The following is a 10,979-nucleotide window of genomic DNA, read 5'->3' on the forward strand; positions in this document are numbered from 1 at the left end:
ACCCCTTCCCCTCCTTGTCAAAATGTGCGGCTGCCATTGCCCCATCCATGCAGCACACCCTGCTATAGAAGTAAACTGCCTGGCTGAGAGGATTTATCTTCAAGTGCTATTTCTTTTGCAGCATGGAAATTTTACTTATAACTAACAACAGCGTGACCTCCTGGAGGCCCCTCTCGCCCAAGCTGTGGTCATTGGCGTTCTCGACTGCCCTGACCTGGGCACACCACCAGCCGCCTTCAACATCCACGTCTTTCTGTCCTGTCCTCAAGGAATACCCGGATGAGCTCAGGCTCTCCAGTTCTTCCTCTGGCCCCTGTAGCTGGGGTGATCCACAGAGCTGCCCTTCCAGGGGTGGACAGCTGGGGCTCCCAAGAGCCAGAGTGAAATCAGCAAGAATGAGCATGTGCATGGACACGCCGCCCTTCCAGAGTTCTACCTGGAACCCCCTTTCTAAAGGTACAAGAACGTGGCGGGGCGTAGTGTCTCATGCCTGTAATCCCAGCACTTTGGGAGGCCGGAGTGAAACGATGGCTTGGGCCCCGGAGTTCAAGACCAGCCTCGGCAACAAAGCAAGACCCTATCTCTAAAACGAAATAATAAAAAACAAAACAAACAAAAGAACCCTTTGCCGGCCTCTTGAACTTCCTGCACCACCGTCCTGTCGGCTCTGCGTTCCAACCGCAGTGTCATTCAGGGCCCTACGTTTCCTTCTGTTACAGGGTGTTTGCTCATGCCTCTCTCTCTGCCTTTGCCCAGTACTGCCTACCCCCATATTAATCAGGGTTCTTTGCCCCCTTTGCCCAATACCCCCTCTATTAACCAGGGTTCTTATAGGGAAAGAACTAATAGAATACATACATATATATATATATAAATAATTATTATATATAAATATTATATATATATATAGGAGTTTATTAAGCACTAACTCACAGGATTACAAGGTCCCACAATGGGCCATCTGCAACCTGAGGAGCAAGGAAGCCAGTCCGAGTCCCAAACCTGAAGAACTTGAGTCCGATGTTCAAGGGCCAGAAGCATCCAGCATGAGAGAAGGAGACAGGCTGGGAGGCAAAGCCAGTGTAGTCTTTTTTTTTTTTTTTTTTTTTTTTTTTTGAGACAGAGTCTCACTCTGTCGCCCAGACTGGAATTCAGTGGCGCGATCTCAGCTCACTGCAACCTCCACCTCCCAGGTTCAAGCGATTCTCCTGCCTCAGCCTCCTGAGTAGCTGGGATCACAGGCGTGCGACAACACGCCCAGCTAATTTTTGTATTTTTAGTAGAGGACGGGGTTTCACCATGTTGGCCAGGCTGGTCTCGATCTCTTGATCCACTTGCCTCGGCCTCCCAAAGTGCTGGGATTACAGGCGTGAGCCACCGTGCCCGGCTCAGCATAGTCTTTTCTCATTCTTCTGCCTGCTTTATATCCTGGCTGCCCTGGCAGCTGATTAGCTGGTGCCCACCCAGACTGAAGGTGGGTCTGCCTTCCCCAGCCCAGTGACTCAAATGCTCATCTCCTTTGGCCACACCCTCACAGACGCACCCAGGACCAATACTCTGCATCCTCCAGTCCAATCAAGTTGACACTCAGTACTAAGCATCACATCCCCTACTCAGCTTTCTGGTCTCAGGTCAGCAGCACATCCTAAGGCCCTGAGGCTGGACTAGGCCAAATCACTTTCCATGTAGTTCATGGCACCGAGAACTCTTGCTTTTTGGTAAGTGATGCCTGTCTTCCTACAAAGTGCTACACATTCCTGAGGGCAGGGATTGGGCTGGATTTTGCCCATGGCTATGCCCCCAGCACCTTCCCTACATGGGGCCTGGCATAAAGGATGCTCTTGGGAAATATTTGACTGGCTCCAGGATGCCCAGAGAGCCAGCTCTGAACCATAGGAGTTATCTGGAAGCAGCTCTGTGGCTTTGGGTGTCCAAGACACTGCAGGGCAGAAGCTGAGGCTGGAATTGCAATTATTCCTGAGCCTCCTGGGGGCTTTCCCTGTCTGCCTAGGCCTTTATCTTCCCATAAGTAGAATGGGATCCCAGGTTCCCTGGTGTCTGAAGGATCTCTACCCCCGCCCCCCCAGGGCAGCAGCAAACCCAAGGTCACCGCCAGTTCTGGGCCTGCTTGGTGGCATCCAAGGTGGCCTGTCTTGTTATCTGGCCAACATGGCTCTCCGGGAATTCCTGGTGGCCCCAGAGTTGGCCTGGTAGGGTAGGTGACAGACAAGGAACACAGGCAGGGCTGGGACCGGCCTTTGTAGCCCCAGGGAGCTGTGTAAAGGGATCTGGCCCTGCCCCGGCCCCGCCGGCTCCGCAGCCAGCTGCGTCTCATTGAGGGTAATTAGCCCAGCAAGATGCCTGGGTCTTGGCACTTCATTTTTCCACTCAGGATCCATCGGCCGGGGGCCTCCGGACAGTGGTCCCATATAAATCATGAGGGGGTCGATGTTAAGAGAAACGGCAAATTCCTTCCACCCGTGTGGCTGCTTAAATTGACTCTGGGAGCAGATTCCATCCTGGCATTCACTCAAGAATGGTCAAGTCCTTTGAAGGTCTTTCCAGGACGGACCCCAGGGGCTTGGAGCTGGCGGGGCGGGGACTCTCCCAGGGAGCCTCCGCTGACCGCAGGAGGCCGGGGCCCCTCCTGGGACAGCGAGGCTGGTGGAGGGACCCTGCCTGGCACCCGGTTCTACCATCACTCTGTTTTTGTGGCAACCCTGGGGGTGGCTGCATCTTTTTCACAGCCAGGAAGTGGCTGGGGTGGGAGTGGGGACTAGGGACTGTTGGTGTCTTTAGTCTGGGACACCAAGCCTCAGGGCAAGGAAACATCCCCATGGAATTTCAGGCCACAGGGGCTGGCGAAGGCCTGCGGTGAGGTTCCGAGGGGACGCCCCCTAGCCAGAGTCTTGATGGGAAGTTGTACTCTATGTCTGCTGTGAGCTGAGCCCCTGCTGGGCTAAGGGTTTCAGTCTGCCGGGTGGGGGGCTTGGTTTGGGCCTCTGGGGGTCTCTGTCTGTGTGTCTCTTCCTGTCTCAAACACACCGTCTCACTTGATCTAGGTGAAGAGCAGCCCTGCAAAGGAAGGAGTTTAGGGGAGGGTGGATTCCTGCTGGCTCTGGAGGCCAGGCTTTGCCTCCAGGTCCGCCATGGCTACATGGGCGACCCTGGGAAGGTCACCGACCTCACTGGGACTCAGCCTCGCCGTTAGGAAAACGGAGACAGTGACAATGCTAAGTTTCCAGGCTGCTCTCTTCCTTCACGTGGGCCGGGCTTGGGGACCGGATGGTGGACAGATCACACCTCACTGGACCACGCTGAGCTTATGTACAAGAGAAGGCTGACACCATGACCAGTCAGGACATCATGACACAAGAAGAACTCGTGGAGGCAGAGAGGTAGACAGCCAGACGGCAGCTGGGGGTGGGAGGGAGCGACCCATAACTGTGCAGGCCATGGTAAAGGTTTGGCCCTTGCTGGGTGCAGTGGCGCCCATGTGTAATCCCAGCACTTTGGGATGCCAAGATAGGAGGACAGCTTGAGGCCAGCCGGGGCAACATTGTGAGACCCCATCTCTGGGGAAAAAAAAAAAAAAGCTGGGCGTGGTGGTATGTGTCAGCTACTTGGGAGGCTGAGGCAAGAGGATTGCTTGAGCCCAGGAATTGGAGGCTACAGTGAGCTATGATTGTGCCACTGCACTCTAGCCTGGGTGACAGGGCAAGACCGTCTCTAAGGGAAAAAAAGGGGCACTTTCACTCCACTGGAAGTGACATAACCAGAAATATGATTTATGAAACCAGAATGAGAAATGCCAAGTCAGGAAATGCCTGTCGAGCTGAAGATGCACAGTCGGGATGCCCTTATCGGCCTGGAGGGCTTCCTGGAGGAGGTGATAACTTGAAGAATAGGCAGGAGAAATGCAGACAAAGAGGCGAACGATGACCAGCCTCCAAAGGAAAGAGGCTGAAAGGGAGTCTCCTTCCACAATGTTTGCTCCTGGCTGCATCAAGGAGATGCTGAATTTGGTGCAGACAGGTCTCTGGCCAGCCCACTGCCCTCTAGCACGAGAGCAGACACCAGGCTGACAGCCTTCCCTAGGCCCGGCAGCCAGCCAGAATTGAACAGCATCGTTCCGTTTTCATGGCATGCATTACTTATTTATTTATTTATTTTTGAGATGGAGTCTTGCACTGTCGCCTGGCTGGAGTGCAGTGGTGCGATCTCAGCTCACTGCAACCTTCACCCCCCGGGTTCAAGTGATTCTCCTGCCTCAGCCTCCTGTGTAACTAGGATTACAGGCGCCCGTCACCACGCCCAGCTAATTTTTATTTTTTTTAGTAGAGATGGGGTTTCACCATATTGGCCAGGCTGATGTCAAACTCCCGACCTCATGATCTACCCTCCTTGGCATCCCAAAGTGCTGGGATTACAGGTGTGAGCCACCGCGCCCAGCCGTGGCATGCATTTTTATGCTTATGGTCTGTACGTGGCACAGGGACCTAGCTTTTCATGTTTGACAGCAAGGTTTCTTTTTTATAAAAGCTTTCTTTAAAATAAACATAAGCAAGGTTTCTTTTTTATAAAAGCTTTCTTTAAAAGGAGTTGGTTTAAGGAAAAAGATAAATGTAAACAATATTTAGCTACCAAACAAAAGTCATGAAGGTGGAATGGAAATTGCTGAATTCTGGGAAGAGGCTGGGTGCGGTGGCTCACGCCTGTAATCCCACCACTCTGGGAGGCTGAGGTGGGTCACCTGAGGTCAGGAGTTCGAGACCAGCCTGGCCAACATTGTGAAACCCGTCTCTACTAAAAATACAAAAATTAGCCGGGTGTGATGCATGCCTGTAGTCCCAGCTACTCAGGAGGCTGAGGCAGGAGAATCGCTTGAACTCAGTGGGGGCAGAGGTTGCAGTGAGCCGAGATCAAACCAGTGTACTCTAGCCTGGGCGGTGGAGCAAAACTCCATCTCAAAAAAACTAATAATAAAATAAGGCCCGGCATGGTGGCTCACGCCTGTAATCCAAGCGCTTTGAAGGCCAAGGTGGGCGGATCACCTGAGGTCGGGAGTTCAAGACCATCCTGACCAACATGGTGAAACCCATCTTTAAAAAAAATAAAATAAAATAACAAATAAAAAAACTAGGCCGCGCGTGGTGGCTCACGCCTGTAATCCAAGCACTTTGGAGGCCAAGTCGGGCGGATCACCTGAGGTCGGGAGTTTAAGACCAGCCTGACCAACATGGTGAAACCCTGTCTTTAAAAAAAGTAAAATAAAATAAAAAAACTAATAATAAAATAAGGCTGGGTGTGGGTGGTTCATGCCTGTAATCCCAGCACTTTGGGAGGCCGAGGCAGGCGGATCACCTGAGGTCAGAAGTTCGAGACCAGCCTGGCCAACATGGTGAAACCCCATCTCTACTAAAAATACAAAAATTAACCAGGTGTGGTGACATGAGCCTGTAATCCCAGCTACTCGGGAGGCTGAGGAAGGCGACTCGCTTGAACGCAGGTGGTGGAGGTTGCAGTGAGCAGAGATGGCGCCACTGTACTCCAGCCTAGGCAACAGAGTAAGACTCTGTCATAAAATAAAATAAAATACAATAAAATAAAACAAAATAAAATCCAATATAATAGCGAAGTCTGGGAAGAGCTGAATTCTGGAGAGATTAATCTGAAGGTGGATGTTCCAGAACCTTCTGGAACACGGGTTCCGGAACTGGTGTAACTTCTCTATACCAGTGTCATCTTCCAGCCTTGAGCCCAAATCTCTTTGAATAAAAAGGCTTGATCCTGGAAACCAAATAGGCAGGGTGAGAATGAGGAAGCGTGGCTGCTCACAGATGACGGACCGACAGACAGAAAGAGAGACAGCCGCCCAGCCCGGTGGCAGCTTCTGGCCTGGCACCCACGCAATGTGGGGTTTCAGGCTGGTCGTGGGGGCCCCTGAGGCTCCTTAGCAGGGAGCCTCCATAAGGAGAGCTGTGTTGTGCTGGGCAGGTCCTGCCCCTCTGAGCCCCAGACCCCTTTGTGCGGATTGGGACTCTGGCCCGACGTGGTTGGTGGGTGTGGGCCTGGCAATGGGGCTCGGAGGGAGAGGCCAGCCTGGAGCCGCCCTAATCCGGGTTTAGCTCTCACTTCAAAGCTGGTGGCTTCAGCTTCACTGGAATGTCCAGCCATGTGGGGAGGAGGGGCGCGCCTGGCTCCCATCAAGCGTTGGGGAGTCATTGTGGCCTCTTGAGGGCCAGGGTGAAGGGTTGGGGGCAGGCATGGAGGTGGGGCTGGAGATCTCAGTGAGGTGGGCATCTGGGGTGGGGAGCCCCAGCCCTGCCTCAGCCCTGCCCCTTATAGCTGTGTGACCTCAAGGCTAGTGGCTCAACCTCTCTGAGCCTTCATATCCCTCATCAGAGAAACAGGCTGAGCAGCACCCTCTCTCCTGGGGCCACACCTGGTGCAGGGCTTGGCCTGGAGCAGGGAGACCCTAGTCTGTGCACAGCTTGGTGCGTCAACGCGCTTTTGCAGCGAGGGAGGCTCTTGCGGCCCCACAGCGCCATCTACTGACAGCTGAGCAGCCTCGCCTGGCTCCGCCTTCCCCAAAGCCTCTGGGGCTTGGGCATCTCCGGATCACCGTGCGGGGCAGGCATCCAAAGCACAACTTTGGTGCAGGCAAGACTGAATATGCAAGCCCCGGCTGCGTGTTAACCTCTTTGACAAGTTTCCGTTAGTAAAAAAAAAATAGCAGCAAACGCTTAGAGAACAGTCACTGAGCCCCAGGCACTGTGCACTCACGTGTGTAACCCTCCCAGCAACCCTGAGACATAGATCCTATTATTAGACCATTTGACAGATGAGAACACTGAGGCCAGAGAGGGTAAGACACCTACCTGCCTGGCCTCCTATCCCAGCTCTGCCGCTTACTGACTGTGTGACCCATAGGCCAGCCGAGTGAGTACATCTGGGGCACCCACCTTGCACGGCCGCAGGAAGGGGCTATACCTGGTGACAGTGGAAACCCTTGGCTCCAGACGCTGTGATCCGGTGACTCCAGCCACCTAACGCTTGGTGCCTCTGTGTCCCCATCTTCAGTGTTTGCATGTATTGGTGTAGTCTTTGCTCTGAGCTGGTGACCCTGCCCGTCCACAGCCCCAGCGATGATCCATGAAGCAATCCTTTATCCACCTCAGACCTGCGCCCCTGGGACACTGGAAGGCAGGCAATTGGCAGGGGGCTAGGGACAGCTGGCTATTCAGGGGGAAGAGATCTTGCTTGATCCTGGTCCCATATCCACAGGAGGAACAGGACACAGTCATCAGAGACCTCACCTGGTAAACTCCGATTCACGCCTTTCCCCATGTTTGCTGGAGGTGGGTTTCCTCTCCTCATGGGCTTGCAAGGGTTCTTTAGGTGACCAGACCCAACCACTAACTCAGGGACCTGGGCAGCACCCCAGGACAATGGGTGGAGGGGGGTTGTTCCTCCCTCTCTCTCTCTTTCTCTCCCTTCCTTCCCTCCCTCCCTTCTTCCTTCCTTCCTTCCTTTCTTTCTTTATGTTTTCTTTCTTTTTCTTTCTCTTTCTTTTTCTCTCTCCTTGCTTCCTTTCTTCTTTCTCTTTCTTTCTTTCCCTCCCTCCCTCCTTTCCTCCCTCCTTCCCTGCCCCCCTCCTTTCTTTCTTTCTTCCCTTTTTCTCTGTCACCCAAGTGGAGTGCGGTGGTGCAATCTTGGCTCACTGCAACCTCTGCCTCCCAGGTTCAAGCAATTCTCTTTCTCAGCCTCCCGAGTAGCTGGGATTACAGGCACACTCCCAGCTAATTTTTGTATTTTCAGTAGAGATGGGGTTTCACCATCTTGGCCAGGCTAGTCTTGAATTCCTGACCTTGTGATCCACCCACCGTGGCCTTCCAAAGTGCTGGGATTACAGGCATGAGCCACTGCGCCCGGCCGGGGTGTCCCTTTCTGTCCCCCACCTGTCACTGCCTGGCGGTGCGATCCCCTCTGCCATCTCTTGTTTCCTGGTCTGCAGATGGAATGACACTGTACCTCCAGCCATTTCCACTCCCAGCACCCCCTGCACCTGTCCTCCCTCTCTGCAGCCCAGCCCGTCAGGGCACTGGGTTATTCAAGGATGCATGTGCGAGGCCTCCAAGTACCTCCAGAGGGAGGGCTTTGTCTGTGAAGTTTGACTCCCCAAGTGGGGCGACAAGATTGCTGCTTCCATGGCCGGGGGCAGTGGAAGTGCCAAGGACAGGGCCTGGATGAGGCTTCGGATTCCTGGGACAGCCTTGAGGGGCAGCTCGGGCCCCTGCACGTCCAGGTCCCATGGGCACCTTTTCCACACCACCTCCATTCGGCAAAAGGCCCTCCTGGAATCCCTCATCCATTCCGGTAAATGCTGGTTCTTCTGCTTCCTGCTCTGCCCAGTGCTTCACCAAGTGGGCAGATGTGAGCCTCCCATAAAAGCGGGGGGCCTGGCCAGACGCAGCGACTCACGCCTGTGATCCCAGCACTTTGGGAGGCCGAGGCAGGTGGATCACTTGAGGTCTGGAGTTCAAGACCAGCCTGACCAACATAGTGAAATCCCGTCTCTACTAAAAAAAGTTAGCTGAGTATGATTGTGTGCCTGTAGTCCCAGCTACTTGAGAGGCTGAAGCATGGTCATTGCTTGAACCTGGGAGGCAGAGGTTGCAGTGAGCTGAGATTGTGCCACAGGACTCCAGCCTGGGCGACAGAGCGAGACTCTATCTAATAATAATAATGATGGTGATGGTGATGCTGGAAGCCTGAGCTGCCTTAAGCACAGGCAAATAAAATGGGACAGTGAGAAGCGGGCACCCAGAGACCGCCTGTGCAGCTTGGGAAACTTCGGGAAACTTTTTGGAATGGGATCTCGGACCAGGCTGGGCCAGAGCAACCCTGGCTGAGGACTGAGGACGCTCACTGGGTCACCATCCAGGCAGACCCTCCTGGACAAGAGCCGTCCCTATGCCCACCTGCCAGTGAGGTTGCCAGTCCCTGGGTGGCCTGGGCCACCTCACACATGGCCCCCGACAGTCTAAACAGTACCTGGACCTCCACTGTGAGGTGGCCCAGGCAGGGTGGAGCCCCCATTTTACAGATGAGAAGGCTGAGATTCAGACAGAAAAGGCAGCTCTCCTTTGCACACATAGGCAGGCAGTGGCAGGTTGAGCCCAAAAGCCAGGGCTGAGGACCCTGGCCCAGCACTTTCCCTGTAGGACGCTGTGAAGGCTCTCACTCCAGCTCAGGTCCGTTTCCAGGAGACCAGGCACAGAAGGCCAGCGACAGAGAAGCCCAGAGCTGGAGTGTGGGGAATGATTATTTTGAGCACCTGGGTCAGATTTGGTACCCAGCGTTTCATGCGATTGGTCTCTCTAAAACCTCTTTCCAGCCTTAGGGCCGGGCGCTGTGGCTGACACCTGTAATCCCAGCACTTTGGGAGGCTGAGGTGGGCGGATCTCTGGAGATCAGGAGTTGGCCAGACCAGCCTGGCCAACACAGTGAAACCCTAAAAATACAAAAATTAGCCCCGTGTGGTGGTGGATGCCTGTAGTCTCAACTACTCGGGAGGCTGAGGCAGGAGAATTACTTGAACCTGGGAGGCAGAGGTTGCAGTGAGCTGAGATTGTGCCACTGCACTCCAGCCTGGGCGACAGAGTGAGACAGAGTTTCGCTGTTGTTGCCCAGGCTGGAGTGCAGTGGCGTGATCTCGACTCACTGCAACCTCGGCCTCCTGGGTTCAAGTCATCCTCCTGCTTCAGCCTCCCAAGTAGCTGGGATTATAGGCATGTGCCACCACGCCCAGCTAATTTTGTGTTTTTAGTAGAGATGGGGTTTCACCATGTTGGTCAGGCTGGTCTCGAACTCCTGACCACAGGCGATCCACCAGCCTCGGCCTCCCAAACTGCTGGGATCACAGATGTGAGCCACTGTGCCCGGCCAAAAAAAGCCCTCTCTTTAGCCTTGTGTTGCTGTGCTATTTTGCAGGGGAATGTGTGCTAATATTCCCATTCTGCAGATGAGGAAACTGAGGCTCAGAGAAGCTAAGATACTTGTCCAAGGGCCCCCACTGCCCACAGCTGTCTGTTCTCGAAGCCTGTCATCTTTCCACTCTGAGGATGTGGTCACACTGCCCTGTCAATGACCAGAGACGTCACTTTGCAAACCCCCAGTGGGTACCTCCTGGCACCAGGCTCGTGGTGAAGCATTCGGAATCGACGCAGGCTCACACCCAGCCTCTGTCCTTGAGAGGCCGAGCAGTGGACGCATCCAGAAACAGCCCAGGGCATGGGCTAGGCGGAGTCCCCGGGGGCCTGGAGGAGAGAGAAGGTCTGGTTGCTGGGGTGGGGGAGCCATTCAGGGCACCAATGAGCCAGGCCCGCCAGAGCAGGAGGGGCTCCGAGAAGCCGTTGCCAGCCCATCATTGTCACAGTCGTTGGGGGGCCAAGCTCAGCGAGTGATCAGGAGGCAGGGCCTGAGCTGAGAGAGGCCCTCGGGGTCAGGTGGAAGGACCCCGGGCTTCCAGCCAGAGCAGAGTTGTCATTTCGAAGGCATGGGGAACCTCCCCCGAGGCTTGGGCCCACGCTTGGGCACTGCGGCTTTGCCTTCCTTTTGGGGAATGGGGGGAAGGCCGTTGCTGCCGTCCACAGAGGTGACGACGGATCCACTGCTGGGCACGGTGAGAGGCTGGTGTGTGCTCCACCTTGGACTCCTGCCCTGCGAGTCCTTGGAAAACCAGAGACCGCCGCCATCTGGTCTTCGTGGGTGGAACCAACGTTGCATGCCAAGAGGGCAGAGGGCAGTGGTTTCTTTGGCCATCTGAGTTCCATTCCCTCTGGGTCAGTTTTGGCTCCTGGGATCTGCCCTGTGAGCTCACAGAAAAGTATAGACTCCAGTGAGCTGCAGGCCAAGCGGCCCTGCCAGATTCCAGCTGAGATGAGGCCAACTGCTGCCCCGGCCGGTCCCTTCCA

Source organism: Cebus imitator, unplaced genomic scaffold, assembly GCF_001604975.1.
Source record: "Cebus imitator isolate Cc_AM_T3 unplaced genomic scaffold, Cebus_imitator-1.0 Scaffold82, whole genome shotgun sequence".
NCBI lineage: Eukaryota > Metazoa > Chordata > Mammalia > Primates > Cebidae > Cebus > Cebus imitator.